Genomic DNA, 23318 nt, shown 5'->3' with positions numbered 1-23318 from the left:
TGTGCTGTTATGGAAAAATGACTATTTCAAAAGAGAGGAATCTACGAAGTTTCGCATTAAATTCCGCTGAAAATGTGCAACACGTAGAAGTTGATGCTTAAATCTGATTAAGTAAAAGAAGATTCTTTACTAAAATGAAGTACAGCACTTTGAAGGGTTATCAAGCACAAAAGTCATTAGAGTCAGCATCTGTTATCTTGCACTGAAAGCAGATCCTAGAAACATTTGTATAACCACCTCCCACAGCTTTCCACAAATTGAGGATAAAATCCTTCACAGTGGCCAGCAGCTAGCTTTGGTAAGTGTAGTAGGGCTGTGTAAACCTAGTGTCAAGAAATGTCACCAACTTACAAAAAGAAACATCACTAACTCACAAAGTGCAGGTCCCACTTGAGAGCCCTGCCTATTTGTTGAGACCACCAGTAGTGGCAGCAGCTCCCTTTGCATTCCCCAGTCCAGTCGCCACTTCACCACCATTCCTCATATCACTACCATGCCCCACCTGGTTATGGTGCTCCTGCTTGTCCTTAAGCTGTACCTGCTTTATCTTCTACAGTCCATCCTTCTCCACTCTCCCTGCTAGTTCACTTTCCAGTCTTTTGTGAGGCCCCCTCCCCTTCCACAGACACTATCGGTTCTGACACCTTCTCCTGACTGCCGCTTCCTAGGATCCATATATGCTAAACACTCCTTCCTGCTCCTTTCAGTACTCATTTAAGGCACAAACTGATACACATCTCGGAAAGTTTCCCAGCTGTTGTTATCCCCTAGGGAAATACTCCTTCACAATCAGGCGTAATATTGAGTTGCTCAATACTAGTGTGTTCTCCACAACATGTAGCTTCCCGCCTGTGCTGACCCTTCTCACCTTACCCAAGGACACTCTCCTTTGGAACTTCGCCTAATTTCTCCCTAGCTCCCCGGCAGCAGAGGACCAGTTCGGAACCTGCTGGAGCTCTTGCATCAGTAGGTGCAATCTGCTAAATATTCCCTGCAACTTCCCTTTGCTGCTCCTTCCATAGTAGTCTGAACTCCCCGGGTGGCTTGTTTTCCATATTCACGACCCGCGGTCCGTAGGCTTGTGACCAGTTACTCCCACCTGGTCGCCATGTACCCCCAGGTGGAGCACTTTTGTGCTGTCGCCAGTGCAGGTCACACGTTCATCATTCTTGCTTCATTCAGGCAAGTATATGTAAAAGTTAAGTGGGCCAGATGAGTTCTCTAAATGTGCAATGCATTTTTTGTACTGCTTACTATTATTTAGACACAGACTGCGATCTGTGAGGCTGAGGTCTGAGAAAAGGCTTTAAAATTTCAAAGGGGTTTGATCTGTTGTTAGTTTTGAAGAGAGAGGTAGTAAGGTCACATTACAGCAGGTATGCAGTGTGGGATACGACAGAGCACATACAAACCTGATACCTTGTTGTGTGTTGTAGAAAGGGCTACAGGTGGTGCCACCTACTGTTTATTTGTCCCCTCAGCTGTGCCAGGCCTCCAGATGTGAGTGATGTGAGGACGTCATGCCTGCTATGGCCGATTGGCTCACAACATCCCTCCCGTTTTTGGATTACACCCTGAGCTGCATTTAGGGTTATCCTGCTTATAGAGTCCCAATCAGTCAGTACACAATCTCTCAGTCTCTAGCTGAGTGCTGGACAGAGCTTCAGGTTATAGCGCTGACTGACACAAAAAATCCCTTAGACCTTCAAATAGTTGAGGAATTGCTTTAGGTTGCTCCAGGGGATCTTCTCACACAGTAACTTTTGGTTAGGCTGAAGGTGAAATTGGTTGTATGGAAGAGCTGAGGGTGGGCCATTCCCAACTCTTTCCCACCCTTCTGCTCTTTCCCTGTTGGGGTAGGTAGGCAGCCGGCGCACACTGAGTGATGCAGTAGGGAGTGTTACAATATGCACTTAAGAAGTTGTAAACTGCCCACTTTGGGCTTTTCCCCTACTAAACTCCTATGAGCCTAATTAAGGGTGTGCATGAAGCATTCCACATTGCTGTTGGCTTTTGGCCACCTAGGCATGATGTTATGGCGGGGAATCATCAGGCGTAATAGATCATTTTCAAGTTCATTCTCCTGAAAAGAAGGTCCATTGCCTGTTCTTATCTTGAGTGTTAGTCCATATATAGCATTGATTTCATATGTTCAAATGCAGTGGTGGTGACTAACTCCACTTAATAGTTTACATAAGTCTCACCCAGTTCCAAAGTTTGGCCGGTCGCCTGGAATTTGTGGGAGCATGTACAATCTGTGAGTCTGCTAAAGATAGGTAAAACGAAAATAAATGGTCTAATCCCCTATAGTTTCAGCAAAAGTCGTTCAAGGAGATATTGACACTCAATGCCCTGTCTTGCCTACCCATCTCCATGATTCCAAAGTTGGGGATTAGAATGCTGCCTTTTAATTTATGGTTACAGAGCCCAGGCGGTTACCAAGCAGACATTGGTGTGATGACGTCACGCGGTCAAGGAGAATGTGTCAACGTCATCACATGGAGCATGCCCTCATACTTTTATGATCGCATTAGTTGTAAAAGGGAAACAAATGTGTTTCCATCACACGTCATCATTTTAAAGTGGACTGTGTAATAATGAAAAATTTGCCAGCTAACAAGAAGGAAATTTTCAATTCTATTAAGGACACAGAGGCGAGGATTATGCATAACTTTCTTCGCTTTATCAATGCAGCAGATTCAAAGAACAAAAAGAAAAAAGTAAGAGACTACATGTCCAATGGGACACATAGTATCAGAGTCCAAATATAGTCCAGTCACAACACAGTCCACCACATAAATAGGAATGACACCCCTTCCTGCTCCCTTTCTTCAATGGAGGGAGTTAATCTTGATCGTAATTCTAATATGGATCCAAATAGGTAATCCATCTAATGACTCAGTTGCCATCATACTTACTCCTTTCCAGATTATAAAAATGTCATCAATGAATTATCTCCATAGTTGGATTTTCTTTCTGAATGGATTAGTATCTGTAAGTATTTGTGTTTTCAAAAACATATGTGTACACAAGCAGGCCAGACAAGCAACAGATATTTTCCTCATCGAAGTTCCTTTGGCGTGCAACTATAGAGTGTCTTTGAATTGAAAGAAATGTTCCTTCAGTGCCATTGTGGCACAGTGCATAATGAAATTGATATGGGTGGTAGAATTCCAATCACTTTATCTTAATATTTCTTCAACTACCATCAGAGTGGCATCCTGAGGGATGTTTGTCCATAGAGTGTCTACCTCCAGCATGATTTTTAAGATCTGTTTTTCCTTTCTTATTGATGTCATCGGGCAAGTTTAAGAAACTCTTGCTGTCCTTCAAGAATCTGGTAGTGTGTTTTCTACAATTGGTCTTAAAAAAGGTCACATAATTAGGACAATAGTTCCAAGATTGAGAAATCCCAGTCACAACTGTTTACCACCGAGCCTCTGTGGCTGGGTCTGACAGTTCACTGAATGGCAGGATTATCCCTAGCGAGGTGGGTGCCAATGCTGTAGTGGGTCACTGCCTGGCATGAGGTGTCCTGGATTGTGCTTTGGCATTGGAGTTGGATGCCTTGACATTGCAGTCTGGCTATTTGTCCGACATGATCTGAATGAGGCTGAGATTTGGGCAAGTGTCAGGAATTGAGTCCGCTCACCCATTGTTGCAGGTTGTGCACCTATTTCGTGCCTCTGTTCTGTATTCAGCATATGGAACGTGTATTTGTTCAGTATTGACAAAGTTGTGCTGGGGACCACAGTGTCCTCCAGTGAATGGTGCAGGCATCTTTGTCCTTGATGCATTTGGGTAGAGCACTATGCAAGTTCTGCCCAAAGCACACTGTGTCTCAGCACTCACGTTTTCTGGGCAGTGCTGGTTAACATCTCTTTGGCCGTGTCCAGCCTCCAAGTGTGCATGACATAAGGCCATCACACCTGCCGTGGCTATGTGGCTCACAGAGTGGACTGCATGCATATCTTCAGACCGGTATATGCTTATCTAAAACATCCTACCATGCCTTGCTCCAGAGGCCTTTGTGTGAGGGGTAAGTGGTAAGGTGGGAGATACTCTCTTGTTCAGACCATCTTTACCTGCCTGAACACTATTGTAACAGCCAGTGCAGCAGTTCCCATCCTCAAAAGTGCTTTTACAATTAAAATACATCTGATTAGATTTCTGAGGAGGACTTGCCCATCGCATCTCCATCCTTCTTTCAAACTGACAATTAATAATAAGCTGTATAATTGCAGCAGGGCAGGCTACCCTGTCCCCCAGCTGTCTAGCCAACATGGTTTTCTTTTAATGCTGAAAGCTATGGACAAACGGCATCCTTAATTTTCGATGTGGCCCAGTGGTCAGAGTTGCCCACTTTGGAATTGGGGAACCCAGCAGCGCTGGCTCAACATCCTGTGATTGTAGGAAATCACTTTATTAATTAATTAATCTGACCGTGTGTAATTTAACCTGGTGCTCGTGTAAAGCATTCTGATGACCTCAGACCAGGTTTGCACGTTGTAAAAATTTCAAAATCTGAAAAAGAATCTGTAATGAGCACTTGTCTTCACAGGCAAATCACCATAATAATAGACAGTACAGACAAATAGCATGTGTGCCTTACTTAACTACCATTCAGTATTCTACTGGGATCCTGTGGCACCATGTATATCTGTTGCACCCGGTCTGAGCTGAGGAAACAAATGCCAAAAGCACCTGCCAGGCTGTCAGCCCTGAACAGACTGTGACGGGGTTCAACCGCCAGTCACTCTTAGCACCAGAGGCCTGCTTTGGAGGGCTCCCATACCCCTCTCCTAATTTCCATGCTTCCTATCTAGAGCAGATGGGAGCAGCACAGCCTGGCCTGCCAGTCCTTGACTAACTTATATCACGTGGAGATCAGCTCTAGCTAAGTGAGGCTCAGTTGTCTCATTCTAAACTGGTCATCACTCACCAATTGTAAAAGGATGAATATAAAACTTCTTAGCTATTGAGAAGGAATGTTTCAATTCTATTAAGGATACGGAGGCAAGGATTATGCACTCCTTTCTCCACCACTTTCAGTCAATTTCTGGGAGCTCATAACCATAGTAGCAGCCCTTCAATCATAGTACAGTTCTTTGTTTATAATGCTGTTTCTTTTCTTCATACAAGGAATTTATCCTTGGTTGCTTTCCCTATTCATTCTTCTGGTTGTTTCCTAAAATGAAAAACGTTATCGAGTTCTTAGTCAAACTTTTTACAGTAGCCCGATCTACCATACTTGAGAGGCAAACCCTGATATTCTATGCTGAGAAACATTGCCTAGAAATCTCAACATTTGTGACATTCAGAAACATCATACGCCATTGAAACATAAAATAAGCTTCAATACATTTCTTACTTACTATTGATCCACGTGTTCCTGGGTCGGGAAGAGAATCTTCCATTTTAAGGTCCATGGTGGGATAATCCTCGTCTCTGTGTCCTTAAAAGAATTTAAACATTCCTTCTCAATAGCTAGGAAACGTTATATTCTATGTTAGGACCAGAGGCAAGAATTTAACATGTTCAAAGCTTACCACCAAAGCCGTCGCCTCGGTGATAGATTTAAAATCAAACCTTTTAAAGGTGTATTCAGAATACCAATCTGTGGTATTCATAATATCCTCCAGTCTGCACTTACATGAATTGCCTTTGAAACAATGGCTCCTCTTGTGGAGTGTGCGGCAAACATTTTGACACCTATATCTGCCTCCCTGTGAACAACTGTACCCACATTGCAATAGAAGGGGAAGAAACCTTATTGAATGGCTTCTTAATGAAATGAGGAGTTGCCTTTCTCCTGCGGGGTTTACCTCTGCTATCATTTTCCTCATAGGCCTTGATGGATCTAACTACACACAATTTAGAGGTAGCATTAAAAGTCAGATAAGATACCAACCTGGTATTAATCCCCGTAATATTACACCTTCTGCTGTGAACACATGCAGATACATCCACTACTCTCACATCTGAAACTCTTTTACATGAGTTCAAACACAAGAGCATTGCCAGCTTAGCTGCAAACAAGATTAACATCCTATAAACTAGAATATCTAGGTTCATGGGGCTTTGCTAGTTGATTCCCTTTCATTAATCTACAAATCCAGGGATGTTCACATATGGGTACTTCATTGGCATGGTCCACGGAGATGGCTGATCTGAAGAAGTTAACTGTGCAAGAAGCCAGGCCCGAATGGGCCAGCTCTGCCAGAAAATTCACATCATATGTAACTTCAGCCCCCCAGGGGATCCAGATTGTCACTCCACTCTCTAACAATCCCATCATTTCCATGCTGACTGGTACCTCTTGATGGTACCTGAAGCCCAAGCTTGCTGAATGAACTTCACAGCAACCGTTGAAAGTTGGTTGTTTTCCCAACATTCCTTGAAATCTACCAAGCCATGAGCCTGAGATGACCTTGCAGGACCAGTGAATGCGGAGGGCCTTGGCAATCTTGCAACATGTTGGGTGATGACGGTAGTGCTACTGGGAGGTCCCACAATAACTCCATCAGAGCCGGGAACCAGGCCTGTGTTTTCCAAATCAGGGTCACAGGAGCCATTGATGCCTTCTGACGGCTGGCTTGAGATGCTAATCTGGGAATCGTCACAAACAGGGGGAAATGCATATAATTGTCTGCTTGACCAGTCCTGAAGGAAAGCATTGACTGCCCTTACCACAGAATCCGGTCACCAGCTGACAAAATCCGGAAGCTGATTGTTCACTCTGGGTGCAAATGGATCCAAGTCAAAAGTGCCCCATCTGTACACTAGGGCTTAGAATATCTTGGAATTCAATTGCCAGTCGCTGTTATCTGCGATGTAGCTTGAGTTCCAGTCCACATTCCTGTTCTGAGATCCTGTAAGATATTACACCATTACCAAGATCTGCTTCTCCAGGCAATAATGCCAGAAGTCGTTTGCTGGATCCAGCAGATGTTCCAATCTTATACCCCCTAGTTGGTTTATATATCTCACTGCCAGCATATTGTCCATCTTGAGGTGGATGCAGCAGGAGATCCTGTCCTTGGTCAGAGACTTGATTGCAAAAGATCTTGCTAGAAGCTCCAATCTGACTATCTGCTTCTCATTGAGATTTTGCTGCATCTGGCTCCCCAGCTGAGGCGACTGGAGTCTGACTCTATGATCAAAGCTGGTGAGGCTCCGAAGATTGCTCGGCCATTGCAGGCGTCCAGGTGGTCAAGCCACCATTGAATTTCTGTCTTTGCCACTGATGACCGCATAATCAGCTCTGAATATGTCAAACTTCTCCTGAGGTGTACAGCCTTGAGTCTTTGTAAGGCTCTCTACTGAAGCTGACCTGGAAAAATGGTTTGTATCAAAGAAGACAACAGTCCCCGATCCTGGCCAACTGACGAAGTGATATTCTGTGCCGTCTCAAGACGTTCTGCAGATCCTTCTTCATTTTCGTGACCTTCGTGTCTGGCGGAATCAGTATGGCCTTGGTCTAGTCTATCACAAACTTCTGGAAGGGCATTATCTGTGATAGACCCAGTTTCTTCTTGTTGCAAGTCCCAGATCTTGCAGAAGTGCAATAGTTGTGTTGAAACTATTGTTTAGAATCCCACTCGGGTGGAGTACCGACATGTAAATTGCACCTTTGATAGACAACAAGGTCTACGACCTCCTAGCTAGTGTTCTTTCCTGAGCCGAAAAAAAAACTCCATGGCCTTGGACAGGAACTCTGCACTGGGGAGCTATGGAACTCTATGTGCAGCCCTTCAACGTTATAACCCATGGGTCTGAGGATACCTCCTTCCACTTGTTTACAAACCACCATAGCCTACCTTTTAGGTTTTGAGGGTAAGAAAGGGTAGTCCGTACCAGACAAACCTCCTGTGGCGTTTGCTCCACCTCTGCCCATTCAGATGCCTCTGCTTCTGTCTGTAGGGGAAGAAAGTCCCTGCCTGCTGTCCTTTGTGCCATCCATTATTCCTCTTGCTCTTTTCTCTAAAGGAACCTTGCTGGTAATGACATGTGGAAGAGCCGCCGCCCCTGCCTCATCTGGTCCCAGCAAAAACCTTCCCTGGGAAAATCTTTTAAATGGATGTCTGAGTCTTATCTAAATCAGAGAAGGTGTCCACAAATTTGCCCGGCTCCTTAACAAAAGGCTCCACAAAGAGATGTTGCTAGGCTATCAGACGTCACCAGTTCTCCCAGTCTGGGGTCTATTTTAACAAGATCAACACCTTCCCACTGGTGGCAGTTACCATTGTCCAAAAGGGAAACCGCTCTCTGTGTCCACCCCGCATGGGGGACCCTGTATACAGACTGTTTCATTAGCACAATGATCTTAGTGATAGGGCCTACCACATCCAGGAGTAGTTCTTGCAGGCCCTCTATGAGCGATCAATCCCTTTCTTAAGATCCTTCATATATTTTCCTAAGAAAGTAGTAGATCAGTCTTTGTGGTGACTGCTACTTTCCCTCTGAGTGAGGGTCTGGGGCACTCCGCTCTCAACTGTGCCTTCACATCCTGCTCCAAGGGGTGCCTTCTCTTGCTAGCACATATATGCCACCTTGTGGTCAGAAGTCCACTCTGAGGAGCAGGGATGGTAAAGACCCTCCGGCTCCAACATATCCAATTGCCCTTGTTCCCCATCATGTGATTCTATAGCATTTGAACCTGGTGCAAAGGCCTGTTGCAGCTTGGTTCCTCTTTGGAGGAGTCATTGTCCTCAGTATCACCATTCCTGTGTTCAGGAAACACTGCATCCGGGCCGGAATTTGGTGCGACAAGGTTGCTATTTTCTCTGGAGAAAAATTCCTCCCAGTGGGGTGCGTTCTTGAGCATGCCGCACTCTTACAGAAGGCCTCGCAAAGTTTATCAAAAGCTTTCAGGTGTCCGACAGGAATGTATGTCGGAACAATGCATGCCTGAACAACTCCGTCAGAACAACAACCGCATTGTTACCACTAATGCCTTTACCACGAATGCCTTATCAACGATTTTTCATTGTAAAGGCATTCCTGGTAAAGGCATTAGTGAACGGCATGCATGGTTCCAGCATGTGCCCCCCCACCCCTGGCCCCCCACCCCTAAAAATTACCGCAACTCCCCCTACCCCTAAAACCCCAAACTACCCGACCCCCACCCCTAAAACCGCCCCAACCCCGCCCCTAAAATTTACCCCGACCCCTTTCACCCCCCCTAAAACCACCCCAATCCCCCACTCAGCACCTAAAATTACCGTGACCCGCCCACCCCCACCCCTAAAACCACAGAGGCCCCCCCCACCCTCACCCCTAAAACCTAAACCACCTGACCCCCCACCCCCTAAAACTAAACCTAAACCACCCCCACCCCTAAAAGTACCCCAACCTCCACCCCTAAAACCCAAAACCACGCCCACCCCCACTCCTAAAACCTAAACCACCCGACCCCCTCACCCCGAAAACTAAAAATGTCCCGACCCCCCACCACGCCCCTAAAACTAAAAATACCCCTCCCCGCCCCTAAACCACGCGACCCCCAAACTAAAATACCCGACCCCTCTGCCCCTAAACCGCCCCTAAAATAAAAATTTCCGTCCCGCTCCTAAGCCTAAAACACCGGATACACCCCACCCCCTAAAAGTAAAAATACCCCGCCCCTAAACCTAAACAACCCCCACCCCTAAAACAAAAAATACAAAGGACCCTCCCTCCCCGCCCCTAAACCGCCCCTAAAACTAAAAATACCCGACCCCCCACCCCTAAACCTAAACCACCCCGCCCCCCACCCCACCCCTAAAACTAAAAGTACCCCGTCCCCATGCCCCTAAAACAGACCCACTTACCTGATCACGACATCCTCCTCAGCCAATGGTTTAGCACATGCATGGTTAAGGCGCCAAACAAGGAAGTTGTGGTTAACGAAAGCGTTGTTCCGCTTTCGTAGTCCACGATTTCTTTGTTGTAGAGTCGTGGTTAAGGCCGCATCCCACCCCACGGCTTTCTTAGTCATTGCGGTAGCCAACCCACTTGGCTCTGTCCCAGAGTTGTTAGTTTCCCCCCAAAACTCTGGGAATCTTCCCTCCTATTTAATCAGTCTGTTCTTGTAATGAGGTAAGAACCTTTCGAAATTGCCTGACTAAGTACCCTGTTAACCTCTGCAGCTAAGCATCATCCCTCAGTGGGCCATTCCAATTCTCCCTCACAATAGTGGGAATTATTTGTCCCTGGAGGACTCCATTTCAAAGAGTGAGCGCACCACCAGCCATCATGTGGACGCCAAGAAAATACACTCTTAAACGATAATATTTGGGTACCCCCTAATTGTGCTCTAATTGTAATACAATGTGTGTAGAATAAACCTCCTACTTTCAGCCACAAGGGATTGTCTGAAGCTGATCGGCTTCTCAGAGGAACTTGCCTCAGCGCAGCATCAGGCAAGGGAACCAGAGTTCGAGGGAACTCTTCCAAAGAGTCACCAAGGGGATTCCCGTTCGCGCGTCGCGTGCCTTGGGGAACCGCACAGGGCTTCCCTGCAAGGGTGCGACATGCTTGACAGGGATCTGTCAATGGTTCAAAAGAGCACCACAGGGGTCCCTGCGAGGGGTTAGGAAAGCGGTTGGCCAAAGCTGCCTACCACACTCTAGCCAAGATGTAAAAAAAAACAATCCTTAACATCCCCTCAGCAAATCTAGCTACCAACCATAATATAGCAGATATGAATAAAGCAGTTAAGAAAAGAGTGACTTAATTTACTAGCAGTGAAGAAAAAGGAACAGAAAGGGACATCACACCATGACCCACAAGGACCTTTATTGTGATTGGAGGACTGTTACTATAGTTATGGGCTCCCAGAGGTTGCTGGGATGTGTAGTTTAATGTTTTTTTCACTGGAATACATGATGTTATTTTAAATGACTGCTATTCAAAAAGGTGGAGAAAGGAATGCATAATCCTCACCTCCAGTCCTGACATGTAATCTGACAAAGGCACACGCACACTCTGCCACCAGTAAGCACTTCAAAATTGTGTATGTGCACTAGGAGTGGCTAGGGTGCCTCCAGTCTCAGGTGACGATACAGTCTTAGCAGTACAGACCACTCTCAGATGACCCCTCCCCCCACACAGAATATACTCAGTCCTGGGATTGGTTGTCATGCAACCAGAAAAGGCTACTGAAAAATGACACCCATTAAAAGATCAACCGTGCACAATGGAAATGGGGCTGAATTCACAAGCTGTCTGTTTAGGCAGCGTATGGGTGCTTGCCAAACTTGTGAGGCCATAATAAACATTACTATACAAGAAAGCTCGGACCGCAAGATGGCTGGGTACAAAACAAGACACCCTAGCATAATTTTAAGACTATAGCAGAGGCTAGGAGCAGGGGAAGGGTTGATTGATCTGTTTGTGTTTTTTTTGGTTTGTTTCTTTCGGGAACACCAAAAGAAAGATCTCAAGTCATTTGTTTCTTTTAATAAGATTTTCTGAATAGGTCTCTCAAATTTGGATAAAGATATTTTAAAAATAAATAGAAACATCACTTCAGTGCTACACCTTGAGAAAACAAGGACCTGGAAAGCTATACCTTTCTTTGTAGTGCCACTTGTACGTTGATCTGTAATCTTATGTCTTATTTGTATTTTATTGCAGTTGTCACCTGTGCACTTATTGACATTTGCTTGCCTCTTATTTTTACAGAGATCCATAGTTCCCTCACAACCCCAGATACAACCAGCCCTTCAATGTCGCTGAATGGTTAAAATCGCAATTGTTGGCAGTAAGGGGTTCAGTGTGCCAGAAACAGTGCGCAAGCCGACCCTACCCCTCAATAAAGCCAATATTTCTTATCCTTCTAATGCAGAAGTGGCCAACGTACGCCCAAGAGGGTAGGTTTTGTGGCAGTTTTTCAGTAGAACCATTAACACTGTAAACTGTAATTATTTCTTAAGTTGATGTGCAGAAAATTTTACATGGCTCCAGCCAGGACTTTAGGTAGAGAGAGCTCTGCCGGGTGTGGTTCAAAATTTATGTCCTTAACTTTACTAATAAAAACACTGATTGATTTTTCAATCACTGTAAAATCTATTAAGGTATTCTATGTCAGCTATGCAGTCCCTGTTTACATTTCACGTTTTACTTCATTTTGCATTCCCTAAGAATATTTGCTTTATTCAAGATGTTGGTTTCTGTAGTTATTTTCATGCAACATGACTTTTGTAGAGTGCATGTGTTCTGAATTCTTTGTTAGGGCCAGAGGTTCTGATTAAGCTTCTCTTTCTTTACTGAGAACTTTACAGCAGCCAATTAAAACCCTTTAAACAAAAATACTACTTTTCCCATCATTCCATGAGATGTTACATCACACAGTCCAACATTCACCATAGAGATGACCCTTCGAATATTGTTAGCACTGTCTTGCTGCTGCTTTCTTTCTCCACAGCAGAGATGAGTGAGGTTGTATTTGTTTTACTTCATGTGATCTTATATTTTGTACTGCATTCCCATATTAAGCATTTTTTCACCCTGCTGCACTTGGCAAAATCTTTCTACTGTCATTGATGCACTCCTCCGGGGCGCCAAACTCCAGTAAGCATACATTTCAAGGGTTTTACTGTTTTTTTCCATGTCAGGCCACAGGTCTGACCACTCTCTTTAGGAACCTCATTCAGCTGTAAATATAGCTTGTGTGGAGTGGGAGTATTGTACGAGAACCACATACTGCTTTGCCATACACATCGCCTTCTTTCTATCGTAATTTCTGCCCGGCCTTACAATTGTACATGGATAGATGGCGGCTACACGTCTTTTGTCCATGGAACACATTTATTCCAGGCTCAGGGCTGGACAACCCAGGAGGATGGAGCTAGTACTTCTGCTCAAGAGCCCTCAAGTGGCAACAATTTTTTAGTAGAACTAATGAGGATGAGGCGTGGCAAAAATGCTCAAAACAGAGAGTTGGTGTACACAAAAAAAACTAGGAGGGGCAGCAGAGGTACGGGTCAATACTACAAAAGAGGTGGAAGGGGTCAAAACGAGATCTCGAGACAAGAAATTGTAAACTCTGAGGATGTATCATTAACCAACATAGTCAATCTTTCAAGTCTGGTTTTAACAACAGGGATTAAAAGCCTTCTATCCAAAGGTCTGAGTTATTGTCCTAAGAATTTTGGTGACCCATGTAGATCTAAAATTGATCTGTTTAAGTTTGTACGCAAACTTAAACTCAAAAAGCACTTTCAAACTAATCCAGGCAGTGTCATGTATTCTGAGACTAGTGATTCTTTATTTAGCACTTTATCTATTGAGGATGATACAGCTGTCTTATTATCTCTAGCTGAACGCGATGAGGATCCTGATATCACATCTAGAATTTTAAATGATCTAGATGTGATCTCTAACAGGAGTGTGTCAAGTGGTCTAAAAATGAAATCCAGGTGGACTCCGAGATCTTTAGGCACCAACTCTTTGGACAAGTTTTTTGATGTGGTATGCCAAGATTATGACAACTATCTAGCTAAGAATACATTTCGACAATCTTCAATGAATTTAAACACACAGGAAATAGCTGCTTTAGAAGAATTGAAACTCAATAAAGACATTGTTATCAGACAAGCAGACAAAGGCGGAAATGTGGTTATTATGAATAAGGTTGACTATGACAATGAGATTATGTCACAACTCAATGATGTGTCTTGTTATGAGAAGATCTTACATAATCCCATCCCATACCTTACACTTATGATCACAATAGATTAACGGTGTGGCAACAACAGGGGTTACTCAACAAAGATGAATATTTGTATTTGAAGGTGCACCATCCTCGGTATCCGTGTATTTATACTCTACCTAAAATACATAAGAGGTTACCTTTCCCACCGGGGAGACCCATTGTTTCGGGTATACTTGGTCCCACGGAAAGGCTTTCAGAGTTTGTGGACTGTTTTCTACAACCACTGGTGCATAATCTTCCTTCCTATATTAGAGACACCACACACATTCATAGTATTTTGAGTGATGTGGAGTGGGAGAGTAACATGCTTTTGGTGACTTTAGACGTGGTATCACTGTACACTTGTATCAATCATGATCTAGGCTTAGAAGCCTTAAAATATTTCTTAAATAAAAGATCAGCAAACTTGTGGGATCACACCAAGATGATATTGGATATGGTTAACATGATTACTACGAATAATTTCTTTTTGTTCAATAACGTGGTTTCGACAAAAACAAGGTGTAGCAATGGGTTCTAAGTTCTCTCCATCCTACGCGAACTTATTCATGGGGTGGTTTGAACACACATGGACCTGGGGTCCAGGTGCTGTTGTTTGGCAAACATATATATTATTTTGGGGTCGCTACATAGACGACTGTTTCATGATTTGGACTGGGGGTCAAGAGAAACTTGTTGAATTTTGTAATTTCTTAAACTCTAACCACATGAATGTCAGATTTACATATCAATTTAGTGCTGTTAAGATTGAATTTCTTGATGTTTAACTTTTTACTATTGATGACAAGATTCATAGTAGACTTTTCCGCAAAACAACCGCCTGCAATTCTATTTTGCATGCCAAAAGTGCTCATCCCAGACATCAGGTGGCATCTATTCCTTTTGGAGAGTTTATGAGGGCACGACGTAATTGTAGCATAGATGATGAATTTCTTGTTCAAATGAATGATATGGAAATGAGATTTGCAGCCCGTGGTTACTCCAAAAAGATTTTAAAGAAAGCTCGACATAAAGCAAGGTATTTAGATAGGAATGTAACTTTGAAACTGAAAGAACGGAATGAGACTAAGGAGGCATCTAATTTGGTAAGGTTCATAACAGATCGCAATGATGCGTCCTTTATCCTGAGGAAATTTGTAACGAAGCACTGGAATCTACTACTGCAGGATGAATCACTAAAGGATGTGGTGCCTGAAACAGTAGTTACATCATTTCGTAGAGGCAGAACCCTTAGAAATGTATTAAGTCCTAGCTTTACCACCATCTCCCCCAATAAAACTTGGTTATCCCAAAGAGGGAAGGGTTTTTTCAAATGTGGTTTTTGTGGAGTCTGCCGCTGGGCTTGTCATAAGGTTAAAGAATTCTCTCATGATGGCAAATCATTTGTAATCTGCTCCACTATGGATTGCAATTCTAATTTTGTTGTATATATAATACGCTGTAAGTGTTCTAGAATTTATGTCGGAAGCACTATACGACCACTCAAAACTAGAATAGGAGAGCATGTGCGGGTTCTCAAGAATGTTGATGTGAGATATCCCTTGGTGGCACACATGATTTCCTGTGATGCACAGCCAATACATAAAAGTTTTGAATTCTTTGGACTTGAACATATCCCCGTGACCCTAGGGGTGGCAACAGAGAATTACGCTTACGCAGACAAGAAGCATTATGGATCATGAGACTAAGAGCTGTGGAATCAGGTTTGAATTCCGATAGAGAATTAGAATTTTTCCTGGGGGACTAATTTCTGATTATCTGTGATTTAGGATGTTTTCATTGACCACATTGATAATGTTAATTGTGCAGGTGTACATGTAAATGTTTTGCCTGAATATTACTGTTCAAGTATTCAAGATATATCTGTATTCACGAGTTGTATGCCAAGATTCTCAAACGTCATAAGTATAATAAACATGGGGGCCTCAATTTATTCACATTGATTTATGGCAATATTTATTCGGGTACCTTATATTGGTACATTGAGGTATTTAACAGCTTGGATTCAGTTGGTTGTTTGGCAAATGTATTTACAGTGATATAATTTATGACGATGTACGAGAAGTAAAAATGTTTTGATAGTCTGTGGCAGCGTTATGTTCTCCTTTAAACGTTTAGCTATTGGTGACAGATTGTCAAGTGCAATTATTCTATTTGAGTTATACTAACTGTTACGAAGATGTTCCGGGAGCAGCTGAGTAGGTTCTTCCTTTCGGATATTTTCTTCGATGAATGGTATGATGTTATTCATTACACGTTGCTGTTAGGAACGGGCGGTTTTGTATGCTAAGCGGTTATTTTTAGATGTGGCTGATCGGTTGTCCGTCCTTGATTTTGCTGCCCTTAGTCTTGAGAGGGAACCCGGAAGTATATTTAACTTCCGAGTTCTTGTGCGTACTGCTAGCGCACTCGCTAGGCGTTCTGACACTAAGACGCCGACAAGTTTATACAGAGACGATATTCATGGATTATTGGGGTGAGTTTTGATTGTTTAGTTGATTAGTTTGTCTGGGACCTGTATTATGTACTCTAATAAGACCACATTAGTTATCTGTTGCTTGCGATATATTTAACGGTTTTAGGCACTTTAGAATTATGAATCTTTTTACAGAGGTATTACTAGACACTACTCTTATATGTTTTACTGTCTATGCATAGAGGGCATATATTACCACTTTTGTGGGTATAAGTGTGTGAACTGCAGCCTTTTGAGAGATACTTGTTCTTTCTTGACAGTTTATTGGAACTTCTACTCGGTCAATTTATACATTGGAGCATATCGGTTTGGGATTAACCGGCATTACTGTGTACTGTGTACTACTTAAGTGTTTAATGGACTTGTAAGGTATTGCGATATATAATATGTGTATTTGGATTACTTTTCGGCACTATGGGTTGCACGATTGTGGTTGAGACTTAGGGGGTCATTCTGACCCCTGCCGTCGGCGGAAGCCGCCGGCCTGGCTGTGACCGCCAGAATACCGCTGCGCGGTCAAAAGACCGCCGCGGGTATCTGGGTTTCCCGCTGGGCTGGCGGGCGACCGCCAGAAGGCCGCCCGCCAGCCCAGCGGGAAACACCCTTCCATGAGGATGCTGGCTCCGAATGGAGCCGGCGGAGTGGAAGGGGTGCGACGGGTGCAGTTGCACCCATCGCGATTTTCAGTGTCTGCATGGCAGTACTGAAAATCTTGGTGGGGCCCTCTTACGGGGGCCCCATGACACCCCATACCGCCATCCTGTTCCTGGCGGCCAAAACCGCCAGGAACAGGATGGCGGTATGGGGGTCGGAATCCCAATGGCGGCGCAGCAAGCTGCGCCGCCATGGAGGATTCCCCAGGGCAGCGGAAAACCGGCGGTACATCGCCGGTTTTCTGTTTCTGACCGCAGCTGTACCTACGCGGTCAGAATTCCCAAGGGAGCACCGCCAGCCTGTTGGCGGTGCTCCCGCGGTCGTTGGCCCTGACGGTTTTTACCGCCAGGGTCAGAATGACCCCCTTAGTTTGTAATTAAACTATCACATATCTGTAGCATGCTGTTGGTTTTTATTCCTGTAGTGGTTGTGGGTATTTGTTTGAAGTTCTTTGAGTAATTGTCAATTGGTGTTCTATTTCCCTTTCACCAAGTTTAAGGTGACTTAGTTTTCACATTTCACCTCCCTTTGGGCTTTGACACATACTTATTACTAATTTGACGGTTGAGCATATTGGTCTTAACACGTTTGTATTATTTATGATTTCTAACCCTGAAGAAGTCGTAAGGGATGTAAACTATTCCTAAAGACGAAACACGTGTTGGCTGGAAGGCTGGAAGTACAAATTTCTTTGGATTGCAGACTGTTCAATGTGAAATCACATTTTGAATAAACTTTGGACTGATCAAGTGACTTTATTTGACTCCATAACCTACATGGTGCAATATGGACTGATCTGTGTAACTATTTTCTATGTCAATTGTACATCTTAATGTTCCTGGTGTATGTTTAGGGGCCCCTCATTGTGCATTCTCAGGGCTGGACAACCCTGACCATACAAACATTGGCTCTTTAAAGTAAATATTGATAATTTCCTTTTTCTGTGACAGGTGCAGAAGTCCCCAAGATGCCCTGGAATCTTCCTAGGGTTGGAACAATTATATTTAGGACTTTATCCTAGTAGCTGAAGGCCTCTCCCTCCATCAATATAATATAGCTATTGATAGGCCTTCTAGTGAGACTGCTCCTCCCTATTGCCCTTGCGGATGGCACTAAGTGGGTGTAATGGAGGAATCACAACCCTTCGATTTAGATGAGTACCAAGGTTGTTATGGAGATGAGCGTGATGTATTTTTTGAAGAAAATTTGTTTCTTCAAAAAAAGAATTCCATCCAGCAATCAGAAAACAGGGCTTTGGTCGAGGCCATACTTCCTGTCTCCATCCAATTACACAAATATGTGGAGTGTGAAAAGGAGAAATCATTAGCTAACGCTGCAGGCCCCACGACTAGTGCCTTTAATGCTGGCACGTTCCAGGCCATAGGGAAAACTGGTAAATGGGTGTGCTCTGGAGCAATGGATAGACTTTCTAAATTGTCTTAACAGGCCATGGATATAGCACGTTGGCGCTATGGTCCTAGATTTCCATTCCAGACGGACACAAGAGACACCACTTCTAGTCACTGAGGCTCATTTCAGGAACTTCTTTATTCAGGGAAGAGGAAATGTAAGCACACATCTTTTGATGATGGCAAGTATGTAACCCTCTAGCAACAGTCTTAACTTTGATCCGGATGACGTAATCCATCCTAGATCATCAGATTGGGCACTGACTCCCCAAGTGGCGGACTATGTCCAGTTCCAGTATCACAAAGGCGTTGTAAAAGAAGTTTGTAATCACCTTGGGTGGATTATCCCAGAGCAGTCGTCCAAGATAAGGTGGCAGACAAACTGGAGGTGGATCTTTGGATGGTGACCTTTATGAAGACATTCACTATAGATCCCAAGAAAGGGCTGGATAGATCTTGGCGATCATGTAAAGAAATACTTTTGGACATGATGGGTCCTCCCATAAAAATCTTAGAGATAGCCAATCAGGCTGCGGAGTCCACCTAATTCACCGACCAGATAACCTTGTTGGTTAGTCAAAGAGTTCTATCTGTGAACTTGGCAATGTTGGGTGCTCTGTTTCAGCGAACAGATGTCGATCTATTCTAATGCGTTGATCCAAAATTAACAGAGATGGCCTCAGCTGATCCAGTTGCCAACGGATTGCTCTTTGGTGATCCCCTTGTGGAGGATTTCAGTAAATTTGGTACTACTTTTATGGCTTGGATTCTCTACAGGAGTTTCAACATGGAAGGGTTCCATCTTTTCTGAGACATACTACAACAAAGAGACTGGATGGTCCATTTGGACACCTATCTATTTTTCCGATGTTTGCTCCCGAAAGACAGTCTTCCCAATTTCATAGGAACAATAGGTGGTTAGAGTACAAAGTGCTCCCATTTGGCCTGTCATCGGCTCCTTAGTGTTTTACCAAAGTGATGAGGCTGGTCGCTGAGGCTTTCAGAACTCGGGAAGTCTATCTCATTATTTACCTAGACAACATTATTCTGGCCAAGGCTCAAGCTATTATGCAATTTTTTAAATTTTGTTTTGTTTTTCATTTGAGCTTTATTTCGGCAGCAACTACCATAAAAGCAATACAAATACAAACATAAAACCATAATTCACAAGACAACATATAAAAATGTAATACTAAAATCCTTAGAATAAAAGCATTTTGCATTACCAAAGCCCAGAGTGTCCAGATCAAACACAAAATTACTCTATTTGAGGATGCAGGTGGCTTAATTTTCCTTAAAATTCATGAGCCTATAACATTAAATGGTTAGCCAAGCTTGTGTTTTTAATCAAACAGCAACACAATAGGTCTTAATAATTAAATTTAGGATCCCAAAACTTAGAAATGGTTCCTCCCCTATTGGAAGGAATTCTGGTATAATAAAAATGTATATTCACATTTTTTTAAAAAATGACAATATTAAATCAGTTAAAACACAGTCTCTGTCCTTAAATAACTATTGTATCAGTGTAAAAAACTAGCTCTAATGTGCCAAATAGCTGCAAAAAACTTTGCCACAGCACACACCACCAGCCCATGGGTACTAGTACTACAAATCCTGAGAGCCAGATGGCAATCCCTAATGCCCATGGTGTTACAAATAGGTCTTATCCAACAAGCCCTTTGCTTTTTGTATACAGGGCAATGGAATAAAAGATGGCTGATTGTTTCCCTAGTATTACACCCCATCGGGCAAAGGAGTTTGCTTCCATCCTGATGTGAGATTGCACACTGGTAAACATCCCAATCTAAATCTTAAATAAAGTGCACGTGCCACAGGATGTAAAATAATGTCAAAAAAGTGCTCAAACTCGTAATGACACTTAAAAGATAAAAAATTGTCCGTCATACTACCTGATGGAACAACTGCTAGGATTGATTTTTGAACACTCACCCAATACGCATCCTTCAAGATCTGTGAAGCATTCTTGGGAAGATGCAAAGGGTCCGCCCAATAGGGGCCCAGTCCAAGTTTAAAAAAACCTCTTTTTACGTACTGACACCATGGGATTTTTTTCAAGCTGAGAATCTCTTAGGAGCGCTCCTAGCTATGTCCTAAAAGAGTCTAACACTGTTGAGGACCAAATCCGAATCCAGTATTTCAGCGGTCTCAAGGCAGCAATATCAGCAATAGAGTACAAATTTAAATCCAATCGGATAGGCTAGGTAGGGGGAACTCGGTGGAACCTTTAGCAGGGCCTTGATGAAAGAATTCTCTGCTCTTTCCATATCATGGAGTTTGCCATGACCCCACAACTCAGCGCCGTACAAGGCACCGGCTCTGGCGTGCACTTTATAAATATCCACTGCTGGTGTAATGGAAAAGGCGAGCGTTCTGGCAGCAAATCTCAAAATGCCCCGTCTTTTGTTTAAGGGACATAATACACTTTGTCAGATGTGATGTCCATTTATGGGAATTTTCTAATCTAACTCCCAGATAATCGAAATCGCTAACACGTTCAAGAGCCACACCATCCAACACTATGTTTTTCTTTACTCTAAGTTTTGGGTCACCAAATACTATACATTTGGTTTTGGTGCTGTTCATTTGTAAGCCGTGATCCCTGCAAAACCCTGAAAATTTCTCTAAGAGCCTTGATAATCCCGAGGTAGTTTGAGATAAAAACAGGGTATCATCCGCAAACAGCAACCACAGTGACTTGGTACCACCCAATTTCGGGGCGTCAATTAAGCTATTGAATAAATACGGAATGCATGTGTTTATGAAGAGTAAAAAAAGAGATGGAGCCAGAACACATCCCTTTTTAACACCCTTCTGAATGGGGAAACTCGTCAGATAATTCTCCATCCCTCCCCCACTTTACTCTAGCAAAACTCTGAGTATAATTCCCTAATCAAATTTAAGAGGGAACCCGGGACTCCAATTTTTGCCAAAATCTCCCATTACTTCGAACGAGGGACCAAATCAAAGTCGGATCTGAGATCAACGAAGGCGACAAACAGCCTACCATCGTCCAGGTCCATCACCTTCCATTTGATTGTAAGAAAGCGGAAGACTTGGTCCACCATGCCCGTCCCTCGCCTAAAACCCGCCTGCAAATGGCTTAAGGCCACTTTCTTTGATCCAGGCTCTGAGCCTACCCAAAACCTGGAAGGAGAATATTTTCTGAAGATTATCTAAGAGGCTGATCGGTCTATAGTTTTCCGGAGCCGATTTCTTTTCCCCCTTTTTATAGATAGGGACAATTATAGCACCACTCCATGAATGAGGGTGCATGTTATTCTCCAAGATAGCATTTGAGACTTGATTAATATAAGGGCCCCATAATGACATCAGCCTTGTACAGGTCAGATGGAATCCCGTCCGGTCCAGGAGCCTTTCCTGTTTTTTGGGCCATAATGGCTATCTCTGTTTCTTTCCTAGTGAACGGTGCAATAACACCTGCCCCATCAGTCTCCTTCATATGTGGAGCCTCTATGTTTACTGGGAGAACAGGGTCCTGGCTATAGAGTTTAGTAAAGTAAGAGGTCCAGGTTTTGGGAGGGATGTGACAGTCAGGCCTAGAACTAAAGTTTCGTCCTTGGGAGACCAGGAACCAGAATCGCTTTGTGTCCTGATCCTTGGCTGCTATCAACAAATCTAGCCATACATCCTCCACCCACTGTGCCTTGCTAGACCTAATTACGGCAGCATAGTCACACCTTGCCATCCTTATAGGAGATCTATCCTGTTGTTTAACTGCTTCCAAAAGACCATGCTTTGCCCTCCTGCAGGCATTGTTAAACCATGGATTTGGTTTCAGCGCCCTGCATTTCCCGCTTCCCCTACATCCCCTAATGAAAAGGGCCTTTAGGGAAGCAAAAAGCTCAACGTGATTTGCCATGATTTGATCAGCAGAATAAGGATTAGGTGCATAGAGACCAAGTTTAACATTTGAGCTACTAGAGCACCCTTGTTCATAAAAGCCTCCCATCTTAACACACGCTGATTACTGGCCACCTCCAAAAGGGACGTAGATCTCTGGTCTTGCTTTTTTAACCCGGGAACGGAAACCCACCTGTTTCACTCTATCAAAAGGGGAAAGTGGTCACTATAGCATTGGGCCCCCACTTTAAGGTCTTTAATCTCATGCCAGATCCTAACATCGATAAGCAGATAGTCAATCAGACTACTATAGGACCCTCTGGAGAAAGTGGGACATGCTGGGATATCTGAGGGGAAACGCCCATTTCCTGGCCGTAGGCTGTGTAGCAGCATTAACTCAGTGACGTGCAACGCTCTTGGGCTAGGTTTGGGCTGGTTTCTCTGCGTGGAAAAAGGTGGAATTCCCCATATTGCATCCTCTTCCTGAGTTAACTCTGCAAAAAGGGAATTAGGCTCCAGAAAAGCATTGAAGTCGCCAGCAATGATAACAAAATGTGAGGGAAGCAATTCAGCCACAAGTGTGTTCAACAAAGATATAGTTTCTGAAGTTTTACCAGAGGGACCTAGTCTGTTATAGAGATTGACACACAAAACCAGGGGACCCTATTTTGGGTTGATTGAAACCGCCAATATATCAGGAGAGTTCACAAAGATTTCCTTGGCTTCCTCTACCTGGGAAATCTTTACCCATGTAATGAGGCCCCCTACTGCCCTTCCCGCAGGTGACGGGATGGCCTCTTTACAGAAGGAAATATACCCTTGTCTATGTACATTAGTACTAGCCCATGTTTCCTGGAGAAGACAAATACTGCAGATATAAAAAAGGGAACCCCAATCCGGATCACCAATCTTATTCCGCAAACCCGCTATATTCCAAGAAATTAAAGAGAGGGAAAAGGGCCTGAATCCAGGATGGGGATCATTCACAATCTTACGGCAGGGTGCTAAAAGCAATATTGCTAGGTCGTCTGATGTCCGTAGACTCTCGCCCCGAGAGTCACCACCCACAATGGACTCCTGGGAACTGCCATCCAAGTTCTTACGTGAGTTTCCACCCTCATGCAGTGAGCTAATATTCGGATGAACTATTAAATCTTTTAGTCAATCAATATCTGATAAGTCAGAACTAGATGTT

At 43.7% G+C, this 23318-nt stretch overlaps 1 protein-coding gene across 4 annotated transcripts in view; it reads left to right on the top strand.

Annotated features, from left to right (window-relative positions):
- The window catches only part of FAIM (Fas apoptotic inhibitory molecule), a 148580-nt gene that overhangs the window by 2904 nt on the left and 122358 nt on the right, over nt 1-23318 (top strand). For 2 of the 4 annotated variants that reach the window (XM_069224311.1, XM_069224313.1), the window contains exon 2: nt 11668-11855. The exons of the other annotated variants lie outside the window; for them this stretch is intronic. The gene's annotated coding sequence lies outside the window, so the exon portion shown is untranslated. The remainder of the gene's footprint in view (nt 1-11667; nt 11856-23318) is intronic. 4 annotated transcript variants of the gene reach the window in all.

The sequence above is a fragment of the Pleurodeles waltl genome, chromosome 3_1 (genome assembly GCF_031143425.1).
Source record: "Pleurodeles waltl isolate 20211129_DDA chromosome 3_1, aPleWal1.hap1.20221129, whole genome shotgun sequence".
NCBI classification, from domain to species: Eukaryota; Metazoa; Chordata; class Amphibia; order Caudata; family Salamandridae; genus Pleurodeles; species Pleurodeles waltl.
Note: the sequence above shows the minus strand (reverse complement) of the source record. Positions and strands in the feature narration are given on the sequence as shown.